Source organism: Hemicordylus capensis, chromosome 4 (assembly GCF_027244095.1).
Source record: "Hemicordylus capensis ecotype Gifberg chromosome 4, rHemCap1.1.pri, whole genome shotgun sequence".
Lineage (NCBI taxonomy): Eukaryota > Metazoa > Chordata > Lepidosauria > Squamata > Cordylidae > Hemicordylus > Hemicordylus capensis.
The window spans coordinates 8019986-8044089 of record NC_069660.1 but is presented as its reverse complement, the minus strand read 5'-3'; the positions used below and the strand labels follow the sequence as shown (position 1 = coordinate 8044089).

Sequence of the window (24104 nt, the reverse complement as noted above, 5' to 3'; positions counted from 1 at the left end):
CCTGTATCTGCCCTCCCCATCTCAGAGCACATTCCCCAAGGCAGAAGGCAAGCTGCAGCTGCTGCAACTCACAGGGGAGTGAGTCCAGCTTGACACACAGCTAAATAAATAAATACCTTCTTCCAACAGAGAGAGGAGGAAGACATTCTGGGGGTTGCGGGGTGGGAACTAGGGCATGCATGCCTGAAATCAAAGACATGCAAGGGCGATGGAGGAATTCATTCCCAGAAGTGGAGGAGTTGACAGAGAATATATAGAGTCATAAGAGGTTGGAATGAGAAGACCTTAAAATTGCAATTCAGAAACCACTTACTTGCCAGTATGCTCACTGAAGCTGCCATGCTGGAGTCTGTAAAATTACTTCATTCATCACGATTTTACTATTTTTGTTTTTTTAAAAACAATAACAACAAGGGGAACCAATTCCAGAGGATCAGAATTTCTGTGGCACTTTAATGACTCGCTAATATATTGTAGCATTTGTCATTCATGAGTTACCATACCTGCCAACATGGGTAAGTGAATGGGAATACAGGGGTAAGTTGGCAAGTATGGAGCCCAACTCTTCAAATGTTATGAAGTAGCTACTAACTAGCAATGATGTAGTTGCACCCCCCCCCCATGACAGCCCCCATGGCTATGCCCACCCAACAGCCAGAGCAGCCGAGAAGTACCAGCGCTCTGTCCCTGTCTGTTCCCCCTCCACTATACCTGTGCTAAGTAAGTTCTGTAGGTGTTTATGCACACAGGTACAGGGAGATGAATTGGGACAGACAAAGGTACAGAGTAGGAAACTGGGAAGAAGAGAGCAAGCACATGGGGTGGGGTGGAGAAGAGGTGCCTACAACTTGAAGCATGTGATACGAGTGAAGAAACTAGTGGTGAATAAGGTGAGGTGCACTGGGGTGCCCAGCAGGGTCACAGAATAACTGGGGAAGGGGAAAGTTGGAGAGGGGTGTGCTGAGTTGGGCAGGGCCTGCAGCAAGGAAGGTAAGAGGAGAAGGATAGAGGGCCTCCCTCCAAAAACCCCCACAAAAAACCACATGTCCTAAACTGTGAAATTTCACACACTTGTAACTAGGTGTCTGTGCCATTTATCACAAGAAGCATACTGTGGTCTCAGCCATGAGCCTGAGGAACAAAAGACACGGGGAGGTTGCACCCCTCCCTTCTATAAAGGATATCACAACAAAGGGAAGACCAGCCAGGCTCCATACATCAATCTTCCTCCCCAACTTTCCCCCCAAAACAACTCAGCTTCAGTGGCCAGTTGTCCCAGGACACTGTTTTCTGCAACTGACAAGAGGGACTATGTGGTGGTGGTGGGGTTTACTGGGAAGCTGCACCCCCTCCTTCCTATGGCAAATGACAACCAGCTTGGTCCCAGATGATGGCAAGAGAATAAGCAAGTGCAGGGAGCTTTTCTCTCCTCTCCTGCAGCTGCCAGTTGATCTGGGACTGTGGGAACAAGGGAAAGAAGGACACTTCAGGAGGCATGTGCACAAAACCGGAAAACCCGGTTTGGCTTGGATCGAACCAGATTTGAACTGAACCAGGTCTGGTCTGGTTCTGTGCATGCTTGAGCCAGGACCAGTTCGGTTTGAACTGAACCACTTTGAATGGGCTCAGAGCTCTACTGGTAAAGGGGAATCCAGTAAGGATTCTCCATTACCAGTAAAGGGGAAGGGGAGACCAAGGGGCTTTACTAAAACTAGCTGGGGAGGAAGTGGGGAGTAAAGTTTTACATTAAAAGTGCTGCTGGCAGTGGTGGTGGCTGCAGCGGGGGGGGGGCAAGGGCAGCTCCCCCACCCCCTCCAGGTCAGGCAGGGCTGGTTCGGCCCAGTTAGGGCCTTTGCACAGGCATGGAAGTCACTAAAATGGCTTCTGCACATGTGTGGAGGTCATTTTAGTGACCTCCATGCCTGCCCAAAGGCTCGAACTGGCCCTGCTTGCTCTGGCGGGGGTGGGGAGGGAGCCACCATCACCATCCCCACCACCACCGCAGCTGTCGCCAGCACTTTTAAGGTAAAACTTGACTCCCCTCCTGCCCCAACTTTTAGGGAAGCCCCCGGGTCCCCCCTTTACTGGTAAAGGGAAATCCTTACCAGATTCCAGTTTATTTATTTTTATTTTTATTTATTTATTTAACATATTTTTATACCGCCCAAAACTTATGTCTCTTACGTTTACCAGTAAGTTTACCGAGCCCGGTTCAGTTTTACCCAAATCCTTAGAGTCGAGCCAGCTTACACACCCCTATACTCCAGGCGCGGCTCGTGACCTCTCCTCCGGGGGGGGCGGGGGGCGGTGTGCTCCGTGCTGCCCATCAGGCCCCGCGGGGGAATCGCCTACGCCACTCACCTGGCCACTGGCGGGGGCTCGCTGGGCAGCACAGAACACCAGCTCCGTTTACCTTAAAGAAGCCGCCCGCCACCCCCACCCCCACCCCCACCCAGGGGCGTGTTCACGAGCTGCACCTGCTATACTCTAGCCTCTATCACCGGTCTAAGGAACAAGGGTCATCGGGTAGCTGATCCCTGCTAACTGAGCAAAGAGGCACTTTTTTAAAATAGCGGCTCTCTTATATGTAGCAGTGGGAGAGCAACTGTCCCTTTCTAACCCTGAGAGCAACTGTCCCTTTCCAATCCCAGGGCAGTATCCTTCCAGTGGCTCTTGCTGGAATCTACCTTGTGCTTATTTTTAGATTGTGAGTTCTTTGGGGACAGTGAATCATCTTATTATATATTTTTTTCAATGGAAACTGCATAGAGAATTTTTGTTGGAAGGTGGTTTATAAATTAACATGTGTAGTAGTAGTAGTAGCAGCAGCAGCAGTAGCAATACATGCATCATTTTTATCCAAGCAAGAAGAACATTCCCAAGGGAAAATCAGCCTGCCCCTCCCCCACTGGATTTAGATGCCTGTTTACAATTCACCACTTTGTTCCGGCATTGTCAAGCTGACTTCCCTCCTGTTTTTCCCCCCACCACACCCTTCTCTTGTGCACCGTATCTTTTTAGTTTGTAAGCCCAACAGTAGGGCCTGTGTCTTATTTTTATTTATGCACAATGCTTGCTGCCAGAATGTTCTTATATGATGTAAGCTGTTTTGAGAGACCGTTTTGTCTGGAAAATGGGATAAAAATGTAGAAAATAAATAATAGGCCATTCCTGGCTTATTTCTCCAGGTTAAATTAGTTTTTTGGTGCAATACCTGTGGTGTAATACTTCCTGTATTCTTGGGTGTTCACATAATGGCAGCCGATCGCCCAGGGACATAGCTAGGGGAAAGGTGGGCCGTGTTCAGTTCACCCCTCTCCCTGGCAGCCCCAAGGAGTGAGAGAGATAATGAAGAAAACAGAGAGGGGTGGAGCTGGAGGGCCTTCAGGAGCCACAGGCCCAGGTTCTCTGAACCCATCTGCTCAATTATAGCTACATTCCTGCCATTGCCACCATGATACCGGGGAAACAGCGCATCTCTGCATCACCCCAACAGACCAGGTAAAAACTAGGCATGAAGAGAGAGACTGTGCGGCACCAGTGCCTGCTCTCCCCCATGCAGCTTTGCTTGCATATTCCTTTGGATTCAGCTTGCTGGTAGCTTCACTGGTGGTTGGAGACCACTAGACATGGCCAATCCTACCATTCAGAAGAGTGAAGTGGCCACTTCAAGTGGCACATTTTTATTTGTTTTATTTGTTTATAAACATATTTACAATATACAATATAATTTACAATATAATGAAAATATTTATTATTATTATTATTATTTATTCGATTTCTATATCGCCCGTCCAAAAATGGCTCAGGGCGGTTTACACAGAGAAATAATAAATAAATACTAGCCGACCCTCACAGAGCATCTGTGCGCTCTTTGGGGCCGGCTGTTCCCCCCACATTCTGTCCCCACTCTCTCTTGCCCCCCTTCCTCCTGCCCCTCCCCCTCTTTTTCCCTCCCCTCCCCCCTCCCTTTCCCCCTCCCCTCCCCCTGCCCCACTCTCTTTCCCTCTCCCCTCCCCCCTTCCCCATGCTTGCCACAGGGCAGCTGCCCCACCTGCTTACCCAGCCCCTTGCCCTCTCGCCAGCTCTCCTCCTCTCCCCTAGCCTGACCATCCCGTCGCTGCCTCCTGCGCCTTCCAGCGCCCAACAGAGGCCGCCGCCACCTCCTCTGGCCGTTTTGCGGCTCGCTGCCACCGCTGCCTCCATTTTTTCGCCCAAGGCTGGAACACTCGCAATGTGTCGCAAGAGTTCCGCCGCCAAATCCAGGAAGACACGCATGCCAGCTACGAGAATTAAATATATAGAAGATGGATCCCTGTCCCCAAAGGGCTCAAGTCACAATCTAAAAAGAAACATAAGATAGACACCAGCAACAGTCACTGGAGATACTGTGCTGTGGGTGGATAAAATACAAAAGGTACAGATATTAAATATATATTTAAAATATATCTATTTAAAAGTTTTAAAAACCTATATAAAACAGTAACACACCAAACACAAAGGAGGGACCCCATCCTGCCCAGGATGGACCCTGGAAGGTCTTTGTTAACATACTTTCTTCACCCTATGGGGTGAATTCTATTACTCCACAGTAGCCCCCTTTTGCACCCACCTACACAGCAAGTTCCAAGCTGCCATTCTGCAGGCAATTCTAAATTGCCTCTAAAAGAGAGATTCAGGATTGCTGCCTTGGCTGATGAAGGGGGTTCCATTGCAAAGCTGGGTGGAGCAAGTAGGAGGAGCTTTGGGTAGTGGTGCTAACAGAGTTATAATGGGAGTGGTTTGGAAGGGCCAAGCCACTCCCTTTTACACCAAAAAAGTCCAGTGGCACCAGCTGCCACTGGGCAGTGTGCCCTGTATGGATGTGAGTGCTCCCCTCCCTACACTCGGTCCATGTGGGAAGCCATGTAGCACGTCTCAAAGGGAGGCACTTCAGTCGTTTTACAATAAAGCACACTGGTGGTCCAGACCACAGCATAGCTCCTCCTCCTGACTTTGGAAGAGCTGTTAGCTGGGATGCTGCAATCTAATAAATTGTCTTTTTCTTTTTCTAGATTGCACTTTCAGATTTGCACAAGTACATGACTATTGCAAACTATTATTTATCTGAACGGCGCAACTGAACTCGCTAACAAGTGTTGCCTTCAGCTACTTGACAGGAAAGGCAGCTGAGAACTATGTTAGCCTTGGAAGACAGAACTTCGTTGCATTAATCAATTTGTATTGACAATCTTTTCCTAAAATAAAGAGGTTCTGAGTGGAAAGAGAAGATCCTATTTGTTTTTAGAATGCACAATAGAAAAAACGAGCTCTATTTGACTGGGATGTCTGTTGATTGAAAGATCTTTTTTGCCATTCACTTTAGCTGTAAAGCTACTTCTGTGAAACAGTGTCTCTTCACTCTTGAACTGGTATTGATCCACTGGGACCACATGTTCTCCTAGAGTTACAATCTTTAGATCACTTCCTCCAGACCAGCAGAATGCCAGAGCCAGCACCAGGCATATATATCTATGAGTGCCCTAGACAGGACCTGGCTCTGCCCATCTAGCCACAGTAACAACAGGGTTACCTGTGAACCAGGCCCATGTACCAGAATCTACTTATAGTGCTAAGCTCAGCTGCAGAAAGCACGAAAAACAAAAATGCTCTAGAACATGGGATTGCCAATTGGGCAGAAACTGGTCAGAAATGACCTAGCCTTTGTGCTTTATTTAACAGTGGTGGCTGCATTGACTCAATCTAGTCTTGAGTAGACTGGTGTGTTCTTGTACCATTTATATTTGGGTGACCCCACTTTCCCAGTGGGATCATATTAGGGTGATCCCACATTCTCAACAAAAATGCAGGTGCAAAAGGGGCACATGATTAAATTCAAACAAGGAGGTCTGCAAATGGTGAAACTACATTGTTCAGCTACATAGTTAGATTATATGCTTCCAATCTGAGCATATTTGCTCACTTAGGCATCAGTCTTAGGTTCTGACTTCCCAGCTGTGTGGAGCTTGGGCCAAAATGGGATAGTCTTAACTCAGGTCTTAAACTGGCAAGTTTGTTTGTTTTTAAAACTATGTATACATATATTCCTTACCATTTATTTTTATTCTGTGCGCCCATCCTCCACGGAGTTCAGGGGAACACACACCATTTATCCTCTTGCCATTTTATTCTTACAACAACTTTGTGAATGTGAAGTAGGCTAGGCTAAGAGCTGACATAGGTAGGTTACCCAGTGTCTGGTCAGTGGTTGGAACCCAGCTTTCCTGGTCAAACACAGATGCTTTATTTTATTTATTTATTTTATTCTATTCTATTTCACTATATCACACCTGCCTCATTTGCAGTGAGCACTGAAGACTGAATTATGTGAAACTCAGCAGACTTCCAGGAATTAAACAACAACAAAACAAAAGAGCCCAGAGATCATCTTTATTGGACTGTGTCTGAATTCTGTGCTGGTTTATGTTGAAACTATGCTGGATCCTTCTTCTAGCACAGTTGAGCACTCTGGGCAATTTAAAAGGGGGGGGGGACCTTAGGAGAAAAGCAACTGCATGAACTAAATTCTTCTCTCCCTGTGAAATAACTGTCCGTATAATATTGCTTGCTGTAATGTTGGAGGGCACGAACGGCGGCAAGGTGGGGGGGGGGAGAAAAGGCCCTGACCGTTGCCAGGACGACAGAAGCCCCAGCTTGCCCTTGGCAACAGTCTTGTCAGGGTTGCTTTCTCCCATAATGCTCAGCGTTCGGCCTCTCTCCGCCCGCCCCCGGTGTGTCCAGCTGCTTGACAGTTGCGCTCCCACCTCGCGCGCTCTCTTGCCTTCTCCTCCTGCCAGCGCGAGGACCAGCAGGAGGGTGGGGGGCGGAGCCGTCACCGAAGGAAGAGCGCGGGGGCGTGGCTTAGGGAGGCCTGTGTCCAGTCACACCCAATCAGAGAGGAGATGGGTGTTCTCCTCTCCCCCTCTTCTCTGGCACGCGCGCCCACTTGGTCACGCCCACCTACTCCCCCCCCACTTTGGCCGGCGAGTGGTTTGGCCAAGTTGAGTGAGGGAACCGGCGCGCGCGCGCGCCCCCCTGAGGGAGGGGGAGGCGGGAGCGCGCCCCGCACCCTCTCGCCCCCCCCTGCCCCCCTCACAACCTGAGAAGAGAGATACTGAGTGACCGAGTGGAGCCAGCGCTCCGGTCCGGCTGCCCCCCTCATGACTCCCAGGTAAGAGCGAGAGAAGGGGGGGCATCATTAACCCCCACCATGGTCTCCCTGAGCGGGGAGGGTGCGCCGTCCTGAGGGGACTGGGACACTCTTGCTCCCCGCCCCCTTGGCTCTCTCCAACTTATTTCTTACCTTTCACAACCTTGAGTGGCGTCCCTTGTTCCGCGTCTTGTTTCCTCTTTTTTGCGGGGGAGAAAGCCCTGAGAACTCTCCCCCCCCAATCATCACCATTTCGGGGGCATTGAATCCCTTTCCCTCTCTCGCCTTCTCTAGGCAAGGGAGTGGTCTTGATTTCCTTTGGGGCACGAGGGTCGGAGAAATTGCCCCACCCCGCTCATTGGGGGGGGGGCGTCAAGTCAGGGCAGTTTCCCGCACAATGGGGTCATAAAGTGAGGGGCAACCACGTGCATTCATCTCTTCCCCCCCAAGGGGGGTTCTTTGGAAGTAGGTCCCTCTTTTCCTAAACCACCCCCACCCCACCCACCATGCGAAGTGCTAAGTATTCAGCCAATGGAGCTTAGCCCCTCGCAACCCATGGATATGTTGTGGGATAAGAGTCCCTCGTGAGTGTCTTCTCAGAGACCCTCGAGGGCAGCTGCTGGGCAGACTCTTAACTGGAGGGGGTAAGCTAACCCCCTCCCCTCTGAGTGGAAGAGGCAGGGAGCTTCTCCGAGCTTCCTTCACCCCAGGACACGATGCCTTATTTGGGACTAGGTGGGTGGATAAATGGGGACAGCTCAGTGACTGGCAGGGTTTAACCCCCTGCCTCTCTCCCACCCCCTCCCCTCTGTTCTCCTCCTTCCTCTCTCCCCCCACCCCCCTAACCTCCAAAAGGGGAATTTTCCAGCTGGTAATTTCTGCTGCGTCAACACCCAGCTCAAGGGAGTGGAGAGGAGACAAGGGGGCATTTTAACAGCAGCTCCACAAAATAACAAGCCCTTCCATTCTGTTCTGAGTACTTAAAACAAAAAGCCTTAAAAATTAAGTATCTGTGCAAGTTGGACCAAGAGTTTGTCAAGGGAGAGTGGCTCATAACTGCTTGGAAGAAAGGGATGAGGTAATACTGTTGGTGAAACATGTTTTGTATATTTATTCTTCTTTTGCTTTCTCTTTCTGCCTCTTTAAAGTCAGGCCTGTTTGGGGTTATTGTCTCCCCTAAAGCCAGGCATAGATCGCCTGGTCTTGCCTCCATTTTAATTGCAAGGTGAAATATGGGAAGTGACCCAATAGACAAATATTTTTAAAACTCAACCTTTCAAAATAATGCTTTCTATAGCTGTAATTCCAATATGCTTGTAACAAGTAAGCGAAGGAATTGACTTGACAATATTGTATGCAGGTAGAGAAAATCAATTGAGAGGTCTGCCACCCCAAAATAATAATTTGTGTAGGAAGTAAAGAGGTTTTCTATCTTAAAATATTTTCTTTAAAGAAATTGGGGTGGTGGCACCAGGGAAGAGGCTTGTAAGTGATAGATTGCCTTTTTGTGTCTGTAAATAGATATGTCAGTTTCACAAAAGTAATGCAAGCAGCGTCTGATAACTCAATCCCATATGACAAATAAGGAATGAAGCACATTTCCAGGACTGTAACAGTGAGGGGATTTCTTCATTTTAAAGACAGTTCTTTATTGCTCACTGTACTGCTAAAGAGTCAATAATAAAAAGGAACAATTTTATATGATCTAAAAAGATAGAGCAATATAATAATGTCAAGAAATGTATAAGCAAAGGGAAGGTATTCTAGGAGACTTTAAAATGTATTTCCTCTGTGCATTCAGTTCTGCAATCCATAGGATTTATGTGGCATGGATTACCGAAACAAGATTATTATAAGTATTGTTTAAAGATATGCTAATAAGGAAATGTGTTTGGAAACAGTTCACTTGCAGGCACCTGTGCTTAAGTTCTTGCATGCATTTTAATTGCAGTACAGTACTTGTATCATTTCAGATTTGTTTACTCTTCTAAATATGTATCGTATATTAGTATTTTAACTATATAATTTGTAACCCAGTTTCCTACTCCCCCACTTCTATTTTAAGATACTTTCAAGAGAGAGAGAGAGGCACTATCTTGGTAAAAAGTGATATGAGACTATTGCTGTGAGACAGACAAGCTGCAGTTTTACCCCAAAAACTTTCAAAACCTCAGGTTTTTTTCATGTGCACTAAAGCTTGGCTTTTTATACTACCATTTTAATAAATGGAAACACTTTGAAAGTCAATTTTGTTTTATCGATCAGCTATACTGAACTGAATTAATAGCAGTTGAATACAACTATTGCTTCTTGGGTTCTCAAATTGAAATCCTTTTGTGATATGGTATATGTGTGCATGGCTAGAGTTTGCTGTTGGTCACAAAGTTTTCCACATGTACTGAGACATTATCACTTGGGTGCATAAGGAGTCAACAAAGGAGAGGGTCTCACGGGGCAGGCTCTACGAAACAATATTCAGGTCTTGATTTACTGGAACAAGCGTTGAATGAGCAAGGCTAAGAGACTAATGGTGGCTGCCACTTAAATGGAAGATAAGATGCTATATTTTGTTGTTGGTAGATCACTTATTTAAAATCTTGCTGCTGTTGATAAATGGCTTTACTTCAGACTATGTCTTATATAGCCATGTCTAATACTGAAAGTATGATCCAATTAATTTTAAGTTCAGAATGACTTCTACTTGTGTGTCCTTTTTTAAAAAGGACATTATTATGTTATCTAATGAGCAAATAACTATCTAAATAAATCTCTCAAAGATCTGACCTGTATATTGCATTTCAGAGAACAGAGGAAGTGGGCCATGTTGTCCCTATGGCTTGTATTTTTAGGGCATCTATACAGTGGTGCCTATGTTCTCTTCCAATTGGAGTGAGCTTGTGTGTGTGAGAGTGAGAGAGAGAGAGAGAAACTTTTAAGACGGTTTTTGCATAATCTACTAAAATAACCTTTGCATACATTGTGGGAGGGGAAAGAGGATAAGACCTACTCATTGTAGAGGAGTGTTTTTTGTTTTTGTTCTAGTACTTGATTGAAATTGGATAGACATAGTTTAAAGGGCATATCTTTTGCCATTCTTTTGTCACAAACACCTTTTATTGCAGTATTCCACTTTTTCTCAGTGTTCAACTTCTGATGAATATGAAATTATATACTTTGGTAACGTTTTGTCCTTCTAGTTACTTGCATCAAAATTATTTTCAAGAACAGCTCACATCTCCCATGCACAATTTCTTTTGCATCAAACTCTGTTCTGTTGGCCTCTTTCAGCAGCCTCTTCTAGACCATAAATGACTTTCCGGCATTATTTGTAGTGTGAACTAATCCTTGTTGCTGTATTCTTAATTTAATTGGTAAATAAAAGGATAAAAGGAGCTTAGTTTAAATCTTTGAAAGGCTCCCCGAAATTCTAATTGCTATCCTTTACACTCATAATTCCCTGAACTCTATTACTTTGCATTTTTGACAGAAAATTCTGACACTTTGCACAATAGGATTAGTATAATATTTGCTGTGTGCTCAAATAGCTATTAGCTTACCTTTCAGACCAAGGAGTTTAAGGTAACACAGCAATCCTCCCAAAGTAAATCAGCTGAACTCTTTTAAGCCTAACCAAATGTAAACCAATGCAAAATGATAGGTTTTGAAATATCCAGTCAAATTCCAGCTTAATTTTGTGCACAGGATTGCAGTTGTATTCTGTACTATGTTTATTATACAGTTTTTAAAGGATAGATAGATTAAACATTCTCCCCCCTCACCCCTATCTTTATTGGAAAAGTAAAAGAAACATGTGCATTGTTTGAATCTGTTTTAGGAAAACAGATTATTGTTGATCAGTTGGTTAACCGTACTGAACCTTGTCCTTCCTATACAAGGATGGAGATTGTGGGTTGGCATACCTGGCCCATAGGGCGGGTGGTTCTTGAGAAGGATCTCACATACATCTCTGTCAGCAGTCAAAACTTCACTAGAAAGACATGTCTCCAGAAAGGTATGTCTCTTAGTCTGAGAACTTGTCTTCATACTGTAAAGGGTGTAGTATTAACACTTGAGTAGCCTTGATTCATGCTTTTGGAAATTATATTGTTGGGTTCTTTTTAGAGACACCTTTTGCTCAGATGTTAATGAAAACTAAGGCTGCATTTATGCTCAGTAATGCTTGTGTTACTATAAGAGATATCTTAGACATGCATCTTCATAATATCAGATTTAAAGATCTTTGTCTTACATCTACAATTACTGAGTCTGCAAAGAATTGTCTCTCAGAAATGTTTTGGTTTGTACCAACTTTCCCAACCTGTTGCAACCAGATGTGCTGAGCAAAAGGCCAAACTACAGTCTATGATTGGCTCTCACAACACTTTTAAAATTTCAGTGTAGCAATATATTCTTATTCAAACGATGAACAAACTTAATATTCTTGAGCTAATTTTGATTTATGAACAAAATGTTAGTGGTGTATGAAACTGGAATAATGGAATTTGGAAGCAAGCACTAAGTGTGCTACAGTTTTCTGGGGCATACTGGACATGATAGCAGCAGACCAGAGTGTAAAAATCGGGTTACTGCTGATTTTCTTAAGAGATGGGGAGGGAGAGCAGGGGGTGCTGAACTCTTCTACTACTAGTACAGTTTTCATGAAACTGCTTATCCTTGGCCATTTTTCTCCTAGTAAGGCTTTCATGGTCAATGCAGATGGAGGAAGATTTGAAAATCTCCTTGTACCTGCCCATGCTATAACAATTCTATAGGATCAAAGTGAAGCTCTTTTCACATTAGCATTGCAAATAACTACTATACAGTATCTTCTTTAAAGGTTTCTTCTTGAGGGATCATCCTCTGTTAAGCCTCTGTCTGAGAAACTGGAAGTTGTCTCCATATTCGTGTATTAGAATTGGGGGAAAGGGTAAGAACTAGAAAACTGATTTGTCCAGCAAAAGTTGGTAGTGCTTGCCTGGGTAAGCTTGCTGCCAGGGGCAATTGGATCTTTCAGTGATTGCTTTTTCTTCTTACAGGTTTCTGGTACTTTGTTTCTACACCTATAGCATACCACCTCTTTGCATACTTGATTAATTCTCTTGTCCTTGGCTTCAACTAGCAACATGAATGCTGTTGTGGTGGTTCTTCTGTATGTATCCTATTGTGCAGACCAATGCTACTTGGTTCTAGAAGGATGGAAGATGCAATCTTTTTGCAGCATGTAATGAAAGGTAGTCAGAAGAGAATGTGATTCAGAGACAAGCTGATTTGAAAATGATCGGGAAGCATCACTTGAGTGTTGCATTCTTACATGACCATACAGGAGAACCCAGTTATCTGCAGGGGTTCTTTTCTGCAGGGATAGTGAAACTGCGGGTAACGGGGCATTAGGGCAATGGGAATTGGGGGGTTAGGTTCCTGAGGCAGCAGGATAAAAGGACAAAAACGGGGCAAAAGGGCTGATGAAAATGGACGGAAATTGGTGGTGGGGAGAAGTGCCCTACTATGCTCTGTGTCCCCAGCTGTCCAGCAATGCCCTCCAAAGTTTAAAAAAAAAATCATGGTGTTTTGTTTTTTGCGAAAAATCACTTTTTCTTTTCTTTATCTTTTTACAAAAATGAGCCATAAAATGCCTCCTGTCTGCAAAATGGTGGGCAGAAATGACCTCAGAGGTCACTTCCACCCATCTCCAACCTGCAGATACATGAGACTTAACCCTTTAATTGCCTAATTTTTTCGCATATACTGAGGGTGGTAATTACCCGACCATGGTTAGGCAAAACTGTGGATGCTAGGTCCATGATTAACAAGGTTCTGAAGGCATTATTTCTGATTTTATGAAAAAAAAATCTTTGTTCATCATTCCAGCTACAGTATCACTAGTGCTAATGAATGCAATGCATAATCCTAGTTCAAACATATCTTTTAAACATCTTTCTTCTATCCTGTCCCCCCACCCACCGTCCCCAGTATTTAGCAACTTCTGCTAAGATATGGATGTTTAGCCTTTAATTTAGTATTCTTATCTTGTCCATAATTGTAATGAAAGATGGCTTATATTTTGATCTGTATTCAGTGGTCTTGTTGCTGTGCAGAAAAGGGGGCCATTCATTTAAACTTGCTTCTCTGAAAGTAACTTGCTTTCTAGGTAAAATGTTGTTTTTAAAGGTTTTCAGATGAGAAGTATTTGGTTTGCAGATCATAGTGAAAATTCATTAACAATGCCCCTGACATTTTGATACTCTTGGTTTTGGAAATTCATGATGCCCAGTTATAATTATGTGTCCCTTTTGGGATCTTATTCCTATGGGAAACAGTAGTTCTAATAACAGTGTGGGTTTTTTTTTAATGAGATATTTATTTTATATAAATAAAATATGTAGGTGTAGAATTGTTGTATGAGTGGGTAAAAATTAACTACCAAATCTTAATATTATAATAAAATATGCTACCAAAATCTGTGGGACTGATGTTACGCAGATTCTAGGGGCTGGGATTCTGGAAAAACCTACCATCTTTCAGGTTGCATGGATATCCTTCCTTACTCTTTCCTGCTTGCCATAGTTTGTATCAATTTTAATGTTGTAAACTATAGTTATGTAAACAAGGAAGGCGATGATGAGTGTATTTCCTCTCTTCCAAAATATGTCGTAATTAAGCTTGGAAGAATAGTCTCACTGGGGTGGTTACACTTGTATGTTCATATAGGGCTGTGGTACTCAGCACATATGCAAAATGTACTTTAGGTCTCTTCACACAAGTGATATGCTGGTGGTGAGATGGTAAAGTATTATTTATTTAACATACTTCTATATCTCCCAAAACTTATATATCTGCATTGTTGACAATCAAGCACTACAAAATAAAACAAAATGTTCAAACATTATAATTTAAATCTGAACACAATGTTATAATGCTCATGAAGTGAGAATGTGTGGGCCTCAGGTAAGAGCTAGTTAAGTAGTTTTCATTCTTCTCTTGCCAGTCATGATGTTTGTGATGGCTGGGCACTGGCTCTTGATTGTTAAATCTCTTCAGATTTCTAGCACAAGTTTTACTTATGACTGTAGTAAAGTGATACTTTTCTGAGGAAGTTATGTAGTTACGTCTGTGGGGGACAGCAGTGTAAAAGCTTATCTAGATAGGTTGAGGGGTGTGTGTGTGTGTGCGCGCGCATGTATGGAACTTTACTATTAGTCATGATGATATTAACCTAATGGAAGAGAGAGTTGTATGTTTGTTTTCCAGTGTATGGGGAGGGCATCCATGACGTACTGGGTTGTTCAGTTCTGCATGCTCCAAGACAGGGCCAATGAGCTTTTAGCAGGCAGTGTACTCCGTCTGTTCCGCCCCTTCTTGCCCAGTTCTGGTCCTGTCTTCGCTCCAGGACAGACGTTTCTGCTGGACCTCGCTGTTTTTTCTCTGTGTGCGAAGGGGGGAAAGGAGTTGCACTCGATCCTTAATTACTTCTCCTATTGTTGTTTCCTCTGTTTGTTGGTGATTTTCCTCGTGAGTAATCTCCCCGCCCTAGCCCTTACCGCTCCTCCTCCCCCCTCCTTTACTTCGCATTAGCTTCTGTAATGGAGATCGCCCATACCAGCGATATGCTGAGAGGCTCCCTTTCCGAGGGTCCTCTATCCGATGCGCCTGTTCAGTCCCCAATAACTCCTTCGGGAGTTGGGGAATCAAGACCTAATGCCCCAATAACTCCCTCGGGAGTTGGGGAACAAAGCGCCAGCAACACCTCGACCATATCTAAGGCGCCCGAGAGTAAAAAAGTGGAACTCGCTTTGCCTGATAAGCCTGCAAAGGCACTGAAGAAGGCTAAGCACCTGAAGGGTGCAGAGGGCACCAAACTGAAAAAGAAAAAGAAGGTTAAAATTCAGTCTTCGGTCAAGGCTCCTCTGAGTGAACGGCTGCAGCTCCGGGCAGTAAAAAAGCAACAGTGGGAAACAACTCTAACGGCTTTTCCCGCCGAAATCGCGCCTGACATTTTGTTGCGAGCCGATCAGCTCTCTGCTCCCCAGAAACGATCGGCCAGGTCTGGTGCTAATGTGGGGCCTAGTACTGTGTTGGAGGCACCTGGCTCAATGCCAAATCAGCCCCATATTGCGCCTGGGTCTGCTGGGGAGACAAATTCCTTTGCAACTATGGGAACAGTTTCAGGCCCCAGTGGGGAACTTCTTTCTGAAAGAGAGCTATCCTGGCTAAGCAGTCTTGTACAGAAACAGTGCATGGCGGTAATCTCCCCTTTGCTCCCTCAAGCTGACAGGGGGGCAGCTATACAAGTACCACCTCATGCACCTGCTGACCCCCTAGTACCCAGGGGAAATCAGGTTTCTGGGGCACCCGTGGCTACTCAGCGTAGGGGCCGTCGTCCATCCTTTTCTTCCTCCCCTGGTTCCAGTCCTGTCAGACAATCAATTCCGTTGGGGGAGCGGGTTTGGATGGCCAGGCGGAGGAGAAAGCGTCGCTTGCAAGGCCTTTACTCTGATTCCTCTTCTGAGGAGGGAGTTTTACCAGAAGACTTTTTTCCTTTAGAGAAACGTGCTCGTTTAACAGTAGAACAAAGTACCGTTTCCACTGCTCCCCGGTTTTCTACAGTCGTTAATCAGTCCCACCTTGACCCCAAGGGAAATACTGCACATGGCACAATTCATCCGCCAGTGGGCAGGGGAGCGGAACATTCTGGTGTGTCCCATGCTATAGCACCCCCGCGGGGCTCGGGCTCTGATTCAGAAGGGTCTGAGAAGGAAGAGGGGGAGCTCTCTGACGAGCAAACCCCATCAGATAAACCTAGCACTGCCAGACTCTTTTCCGTGGCAGAATTTGAAATACCGTTAGCTAAAGCTAAGAGAGCAATAAAGGATGTTTCTAATGAATCAGACACCACACCTGTTGCGGGCTTGGATCAGAAGGTGTTCCCCTCCACTTCTTCCTCACCTGCCACAGTTCCCTTCCCCAACATGTTCAAGGAGGTCATGTTGGCTGAGTGGGGGGTTCCGGGAGCTTCCAAGCCAACTCAGAATTTCCCAAAGAAGCTGTATAATTTACCTCATAACATTATGTCGTTACTAACAGTTCCCGTGGTCGACGCCCCGGTGGCACAGTTGGTGACTAGCGCCTTGGTCAGCAAAGAAGGCGATGAGTTCCTCAAATCACCTGAGGAAAAGAAGACAGAACATCTTTTACGAAAAGGCCACGAGGCTTCTGCCACGGTTATTAGAGCAGCGGCAACCAACTCGGTTTTCGCCAGGGCAACCATATTATGGACCAAGGAGTTAGCTAAACTGGTTCCTCCAGAGAATGTCAAGCTCAGACAAGGCCTAAACAAGATAGCTAGGGCTTCGGCCCTTATGGCAGATTCCAGCTTGGACTGCCTGCAACACGCATCCCGTGCAATGTCTGCGGGCGTGGCCATTAGAAGGGGCTTATGGCTTAGGCATTGGAGGGCGGATTCAAAGTCTAAATCAACTTTGTCCGTTGCCCCCTTTCGGGGAACTAAGCTTTTTGGAGAGGCTCTCGAGCCTGTATTGGTAGAGACGCACGACAAAAAGAAAGCCATGCCTGTGGGACGGGGAGACAGGAGGCAGTTTAGAGCTAGTCCAGGCTATCAGAGTTCCTTTCGTTCCTACAGGTCCTTCGGCCGGATGGGGGCACCTAACTACCGAGGCGGTTTCAGAGACAGAGACAGAGAACCCAGAGGGGCGCAAGGCAGACAGTGGCGTCAGCCTTGGAACTTCAAACCAAGGGGTTCAGGGAGGAAGCCTGGAGCCTTTGGAAACCAACAAGACCTACGAAACTGTAAGCAATGACTCGTACCCAGTCGGCGGCAGGTTACGAGTTTTTGCACATATATGGGGGGAAACCACTTCGGACCGCTGGGTTTTACAGACGGTTTCTCACGGCCACCGTATAGACTTGTTCAACGACCCCCCAGATTTTTATTTCAAAACTCCTATGCCGGCGGACCGGGAAAAACAGTCATTGATGCAGGAAGCCATAAGGCACCTTCTAGATATACAGGCCATAGAACCTGTTCCGGCGTCCCCAAACCCAGGGGGAGTGTTTTCCCGTTTATTCCTTGTGCCCAAAAAAAAAAAAAAAAAAAAAAAAAAAAAAAGGACGACTCTTGGAGAGCGGTCCTCAACCTAAAAAGGTTGAATCGGTATGTGCGGAAGAAGCCTTTTCGCATGGAGTCCTTCCGGTCTATAAAATCGGCCATACTACCAGGAGACTGGCTGGCATCGTTAGACTTATCAGAAGCATATCTGCACATATCGATACGGAACAGGCTCTCGTGAGCCTACCGAAGGAAAGGAGATTAAAAATTCTAAGGGCAGTCTTTCCTTACTTCAAGCGATCAAGGGCCCCTCTGATGCACCTGGCCCACATTCTAGGTCTCATGATCTCATGCTTAGACTGTGTGCCATGGGCTCGATGGCATTTAAGGCCCCTTCAATGGCACCTCCTACCTTATCAGGAACACATAATGGACAAGAAAAAGATATGGGTTCCTCTTCCGGGCGGGGTGAAGAACTCCCTAAATTGGTGGACATCATCAGCAGTCAGGAAGGGACTCCCCCTGTTGGTACCACAGAAGGTCATAGTGACCACAGATGCAAGCCTCTTGGGATGGGGAGCGCACTGCCTCACAACCCAGGCTCAGGGAAAGTGGACTCAGTCCGACCTACGCCACAATATCAACTGGTTAGAGTTGAAGGCGGTCTGTCTGGCTCTAGAAAGTTTTGTAGGCCTAGTAGCGGGACGACACATTCTGGTTCAGACAGACAACACCACAGTAAAAGCACATATAAATCAACAGGGCGGGACGAAGTCCCGTTCCCTGATGAAGGAAACGTATCTATTATTCGCCTGGGCGGAGACTCACCTCAGCTCGATCACAGCGGAACACCTCGCAGGAGTACTCAATGTTCAAGCAGACTGGCTAAGTCGCCAGGAGTTGGACCCTGCAGAGTGGGAACTCCACCCGGAGGTATTCAATCAGATTACACACCTATGGGGCAGACCGACGGTGGACTTGTTCACTTCGCCCCGAAATCACAAGCTCCCCAGATTCTATTCAAGGTTCCTATGCCCGCAGGCGGAGGGGCAGGACTCACTGATTTCAAAGTGGCCGGAGGGCCTTCTTTACGTTTTTCCACCATTGTCAATCCTAGGGGCAGTGATCAGAAAAATGATTATAGAGGAGGCCAACTTGGTGCTGATAGCTCCCTATTGGCCAAGGAGGCCATGGTTCTCGGATCTGGTGACCCTATCGATCCAAGAACCGTGGCCACTGCCAGTGAGGAGAGACCTCCTGTGTCAAGGTCCGGTGCTGCATCCAGACCCAGCGTGGCTACACCTCCACGTTTGGAGGTTGAACACTCGGCACTGGTGACCAAAGGGTACTCGGCTAAGGTCCAGGACACTATCCTAGCAGCTAGGCGTCCTTCCACATCTAGAATTTATCAGGCTACTTGGGCTACCTTTTGCGCCTGGGCTAGAAAGAACGGCACAGACCCTCTGCAGGCAGGGGTTCCAGAGGTACTTGGTTTTTTGCAAGCGGGCATCGACAAAGGGCTTCGACCTAACACAATGAGACGTCAAACTTCCGCTTTGTCGTCCATTCTAAATATGTCCTCCGAGGACACCACACATCTCCACCCCTATATTCGCCGTTTTCTAAGGGGGGCCGTCAATTTACATCCTCCGCGTGTTCAGAGGTTTCCAACGTGGAATCTAAACAAGGTTCTGAACGCATTGACCGGTCCGCCGTTCGAACCCCTGCACACAGTGCCTTTACGATTACTATCATTCAAAGTCCTTTTCCTCATCGCTATTACTTCCGCCAGACGTGTGTCAGAATTAGCGGCTCTGTCTATCAGGGATGAATTGTGCATTTTCCAGAGGGACTCCGTAGTCTTAAAATTGGACCCCATCTTTATCCCAAAGGTCAATACTATTTTTCACAGAGGACAAGAAATTGTTCTACCTTCATTCTGTCCCAAACCCAAACATAGAAAAGAACGGGTTTGGCACACCTTGGACGTCAGGAGGGCCTTGCGCGTTTATATTCAGAGAACGAGCGCATTCAGAAAATCAGATGCCCTTTTTGTTTCTTTCCTTCCGGCGTCTTTGGGCAAAAAGGTGTCTAAGCATATACTAGCTAGATGGCTAAGATCTACTATTGCCAGTGCTTATGAGTCTCTTCACTTGAAGGCTCCCTCTAACATTACAGCACACTCCACCAGAAGTGTAGCCACTTCAGCGGCCTTTTCAGCCAGGGTTCCACTGGAAGACATATGCAAAGCAGCAACATGGACTTCCTTGTCACCTTTCGTAAAGCACTATAAGATCCCTTCTTTCTATGAACCACAGGCTGCCGTGGCTCGTACGGTTCTACAGAAGGTGTTATAATTTTGTTCTCATCCTCTCCCACCCTAGATAGTTGGCTTGGGTATGTCCCAGTACGTCATGGATGCCCTCCCCATACACTGGAAAAAGAAACATTGGTAGACTTACCGTGAAGGGTTCTTTTTCAGGTATGGGGAGGGCATCCTGCCCTCCCGCGGATAAAAAAGGGGGGGGTTGTATTCTATGTGGGTGACGGAGCAACTTCTAGGGTTTTAGTGTCTACTATCCCCTGTGTATTCCAATCTGTTTTCCTTCAATGTATCCTTTCTGAGGTCCAGCATTGCATAGTGCATTTGTCGCAGTTAATTGCAGGCGTTTTAGTGTTTTTTCTCTCCTGTCGCTCCACGAGACCAGAACTGGGCAAGAAGGGGCGGAACAGACGGAGTACACTGCCTGCTAAAAGCTCATTGGCCCTGTCTTGGAGCATGCAGAACTGAACAACCCAGTACGTCATGGATGCCCTCCCCATACCTGAAAAAGAACCCTTCACGGTAAGTCTACCAATGTTTCTTTCTCCTGGAAAAGGAATACAGAAATTGACTGTGCAGAGAGAAATAATTCATTTCCAAAAACTTCGGTTTAAGATGAGAAGATGCTTTCAATTGTGCTCTAAAAAGAGAATAAATTGCAAATTAAGGTGCCCAACTTCTGTGCCAAATGCAAGCAACTGTAAATACTTCATACATTCTAATATATTATGCTGCTTTAGAAATGAGGCTCCATGCACCCACACCTTTACACATGAGTAGACCTACCCTCCTCACTGCATGTCCTTACTTTCAAGTAGACCCACAGCTTTACTCCTAAGCAAATGGTTCATGCTTGGTTTCAAGACCACCTACTCTTACTTGTGAGTAGACTTTGCATCTGTATGAGTGAAGGTCACACTTACAAGTAGTATTGAACATGATCCATAAGTGATAGTCTACTTGTGCATTGGCCTTCTGTACCAGTGAAGCCCCACCTTCACTTATGGGTCGACTGCACCCTTACTTGTGAGTGACCTACAGCCTTACTCAGAAGTGAGTCTTGCATCCTTTCTCAAGAGTAGATGGTCATAAGCAAAGTTAGGGGTCTACTCTTGTGTAAGGATTCAGGCCATGCTGTAGTACATAGCATTTGGGGAAAGAACTGTGCCTTATAGAGATGCATTAGACAGGAAAGCATAAGGAGTATCAGTAGGAAGTAAGCTGGATTGGGCATGTTGAATTTCTGGTTGGACATTTACTATACTGGTAGCATTTTGGGGAAGCACTGTGCTTTGTATATCAGGCAGGATTTCATGAAGGGGAAACTTGAAAATTGCCTGGATGACCCCTCCCTTGCCCATTCTTGAGCTGAAAGATCAAGGCAAAGTGTGAATACACAGAGCCTCACTTCTAAAGCCGCATAATATATGGCATTGTTCAAAGTCAGTTTATATGGTGCGAAAGTTAAGATGGGCACTTTAACTTGCAATTCACACTCTTTATAGCCTATTTTCCAGTAGGCTTATGAGATCACCTGGCATTCTGTGTGTGTGTGTGTCCACGTGTCCGTCACCACCCCCCCATCAATTTTGCAACGCCTGAACCATTATGAACCAATCAGGTACAGTTGTAGGGACACCTCAATGGCATAGTTCGTGATGTCATTCACCCTGATTCAGGATGGTGGATGCATAAAATTTTGAGGTGCAAGTAGGCTAACTTGTGAACCACCTACAATTTATTTTTGGGTTTTTTAAAAAATAGAATGCTTCACAAATTTGCATGCCACTCTTGCTCAGGGGCCATGCTAATATTCTCTGTATCATTCTAGTTTTAGTATATGTGTTGCCGAAGCGAGTACCGCCTAACCAATTTGATCCAAATTTGATACAGCTGTAGGGACACATAGGGATGCCCTAATGACGTGGTGTGTGATGATGTCATCCACTCCAGTTCAAGATGGTGCCCGTGTGAACATAGCGCAAGTGAGCTAATTTGTGGACTGTCTAACTGATTTGAAACAAATTAGGTACAGTTGCAGTGAGTGACACACAGGGACACCTCCATGGCATTGCCTGTGATAATGTCATCCACACTGGTTCAAGATGGTGGACGTGTAAACTTTTGAGGCGCAAGTAGGCTAACTTTTGAACCACCTAACCAATTTGAACCAAATTTGCTACAGCTGTAGGGGCATATGGGGAAACCTCAAGGGCATAATTTGTCATGATGTCACTCTCCAGAACTTGCCAGGATCTGCCCCTCCTAACCTCTGTGGCTAAATCAGATGATAGGAACTCTTAGTTTCTATTCCAGTGACTGTTGCTGGTGTCTGTCTTACGTTTCTTTTTAGATTGTGAGCCCTTTGGGGATAGGGATCCATTTTGTTTATCTTATTTATTTGTTATTTCTCTGTGTGAACCGCCCTGAGCCATTTTTGGAAGGGCAGTATAGAAATCGAATAAATAAATAAATAAATAAATTTAATCATATTTCTATACCACCTGATACGTACATCACTAGATAATAGAATTTATTCTATTTATATACTACTTTTGATTAAAATTATCTCAGTGGTTTACAATTCTGCATATTTAAAATACACAATTAAAATACAGAAAGTAGAGCTATTAATGTAAATATAAAAATAATCTCTATTAAAAAAAATTTAAAACCTAGATAACCTCTAGTTGATTTTATCTTGTTATGGGCATTTCAGAGGCTAATAACTCAGGAAAATCTGCATTGACTTTTTTTCCATAAAAGGATTATACTTCAGCATATACCTGAATTAAAAAAAAAAACATTTAAAGGGGCATTAAAACATAAGTTATCTGATGGCAAACGAGCAAGCAATCGTGAATATGCTCTTTTTAGGAGGTGATGTTTAAACTGTGGTTTCTCAGCAAATTTTCAATGGAACCACCAAATTTGGAGGGGTGGTGTCTCTTGTCTCTCCTAGTTGATATCAGTATGTGATTAGGGAGATCTGACAGGCAATTCTGATTATATTGCCAATGGCATGTTCAAGGCTAATAATAATAAAAATAATAATAATAATAATAATAAATAGGCAATAAGAGCCAAAGTTGAAAAATCCACAACAAACAGCAAGTGCCGCCTTTGTAAAGAAGCAGATGAAACTGTGGACCACCTAATCAGCTGTTGTAAAAAGATCGCATAGACTGACTACAAACAAAGGCATGACAAGGTAGCAGGGATGATACACTGGAACATCTGCAAAACATGCAAGCTACCTGTAGCCAAAAATTGGTGGGACCATAAAATTGAAAAAGTTGTAGAAAATGAAGGTGCAAGAATATTATGGGACTTTCGACTACAAACAGACAAACATCTGCCACACAATACACCAGATATAACTGTGGCTGAGAAGAAAGAAAAACAAGTTAAAATAATCGACATAGGAATACCAGGGGATAGCAGAATAGAAGAAAAAGAAATAGAAAAAATCACCAAATGGAAAGGCTGTGACAGAAAAAGACCCAAATAATCCCAGTGGTAACTGGCGCCCTGGGTGCAGTTCCAAAAGACCTTGAAGAGCACCTCAACACCATAGGGGCCACAGAAATCACCATCAGCCAATTACAAAAAGCAGCTTTACTGGGAACAGCCTATATTCTGCGACGATATCTATAACAACAGCAACAACATTGACAATAAAATTCTGGCATCCCAGGTCCTTGGGAAGGACTTGATGTCTGGATCAAACAAACCAGTCAATAACACCTGCCTGACTGTGTAAATAAATAATAATAAATAAAATGATGAAACAAACAGCTCATCTTGACTATACTGGTAGTACTGTGCCAGTACAATGATGGACATTAGTATATTATAACAGGGTGGAACACAAACTAGTAAACTAGCGTAGATTTATGGTTTTTGGTTTAACCACACCTCTTCTCTCCCCCAACCCCAGCATATACCGCGTAGCACAATTGTGTTCTTGGGTACATAAGAACAGCCCTGCTGGATCAGGCCCAAGGCCCATCTAGTCCAGCATCCTGTTTCGCACAGTGGCCCACCAGATGCCGCTGGAAGCCACAGACAGGAGTTGAGGGCATGCCCTCTCTCCTGCTATTACTCCCCTGCAACAGGTACTCAGAGGCACCCTGCCCTTGATGCTGGAGGTGGCCCACAGCCCTCCGACTAGTAGCCATTGATAGACCTCTCCTCCATGAAGTCATCCAAACCCCTCTTAAAGTCATCCAGATTGTTGGCCGTCACCACGTCCTGTGGCAGAGAGTTCCACAAGTGGATCACGCGTTGTGTGAAAAAGTACTTCCGTTTGTTGGTCCTAGACCTCCTGGCAATCAATTTCATGGAGTGACCCCTGGTTCTAGTGTTGTGTGAGAGGGAAAAGAATTTCTCTCTCTCCACTTTCTCCACACCATGCATGATTTTGTAGACCTCTACCATGTCTCCACGCAGTCGTCTTTTTTTCTAAGCTAAAAAGCCCCAGGTGTTGTAGTCTTGCCTCATAAGAAAGGTGCTCTAGGCCCCTGATC

The 24104-nt window shown here is 45.2% G+C and overlaps 1 protein-coding gene and 1 non-coding gene across 9 annotated transcripts in view; one reads left to right on the top strand and one right to left on the bottom strand.

Moving 5' to 3' along the window:
- The first annotated feature begins 7076 nt into the window (after nucleotides 1-7076).
- ZBTB46 (zinc finger and BTB domain containing 46) overlaps nucleotides 7077-24104 on the top strand; it is a 103569-nt gene continuing 86541 nt past the window's right edge. For 4 of the 8 annotated variants that reach the window (XM_053244763.1, XM_053244757.1, XM_053244764.1 and 1 more), the window contains exon 1: nucleotides 19960-20097. The gene's annotated coding sequence lies outside the window, so the exon portion shown is untranslated. Of the gene's footprint in view, nucleotides 7211-7700; nucleotides 7925-7974; nucleotides 8268-16891; nucleotides 16994-19959; nucleotides 20098-24104 lie in introns of those variants that run through there. The other 4 variants (XM_053244758.1, XM_053244761.1, XM_053244760.1 and 1 more) reach the window with 4 other exon arrangements.
- On the bottom strand, nucleotides 21330-21436 carry LOC128325531 (U6 spliceosomal RNA). The gene has a single exon (XR_008307513.1). It is a non-coding gene; the product is annotated as a U6 spliceosomal RNA (small nuclear RNA).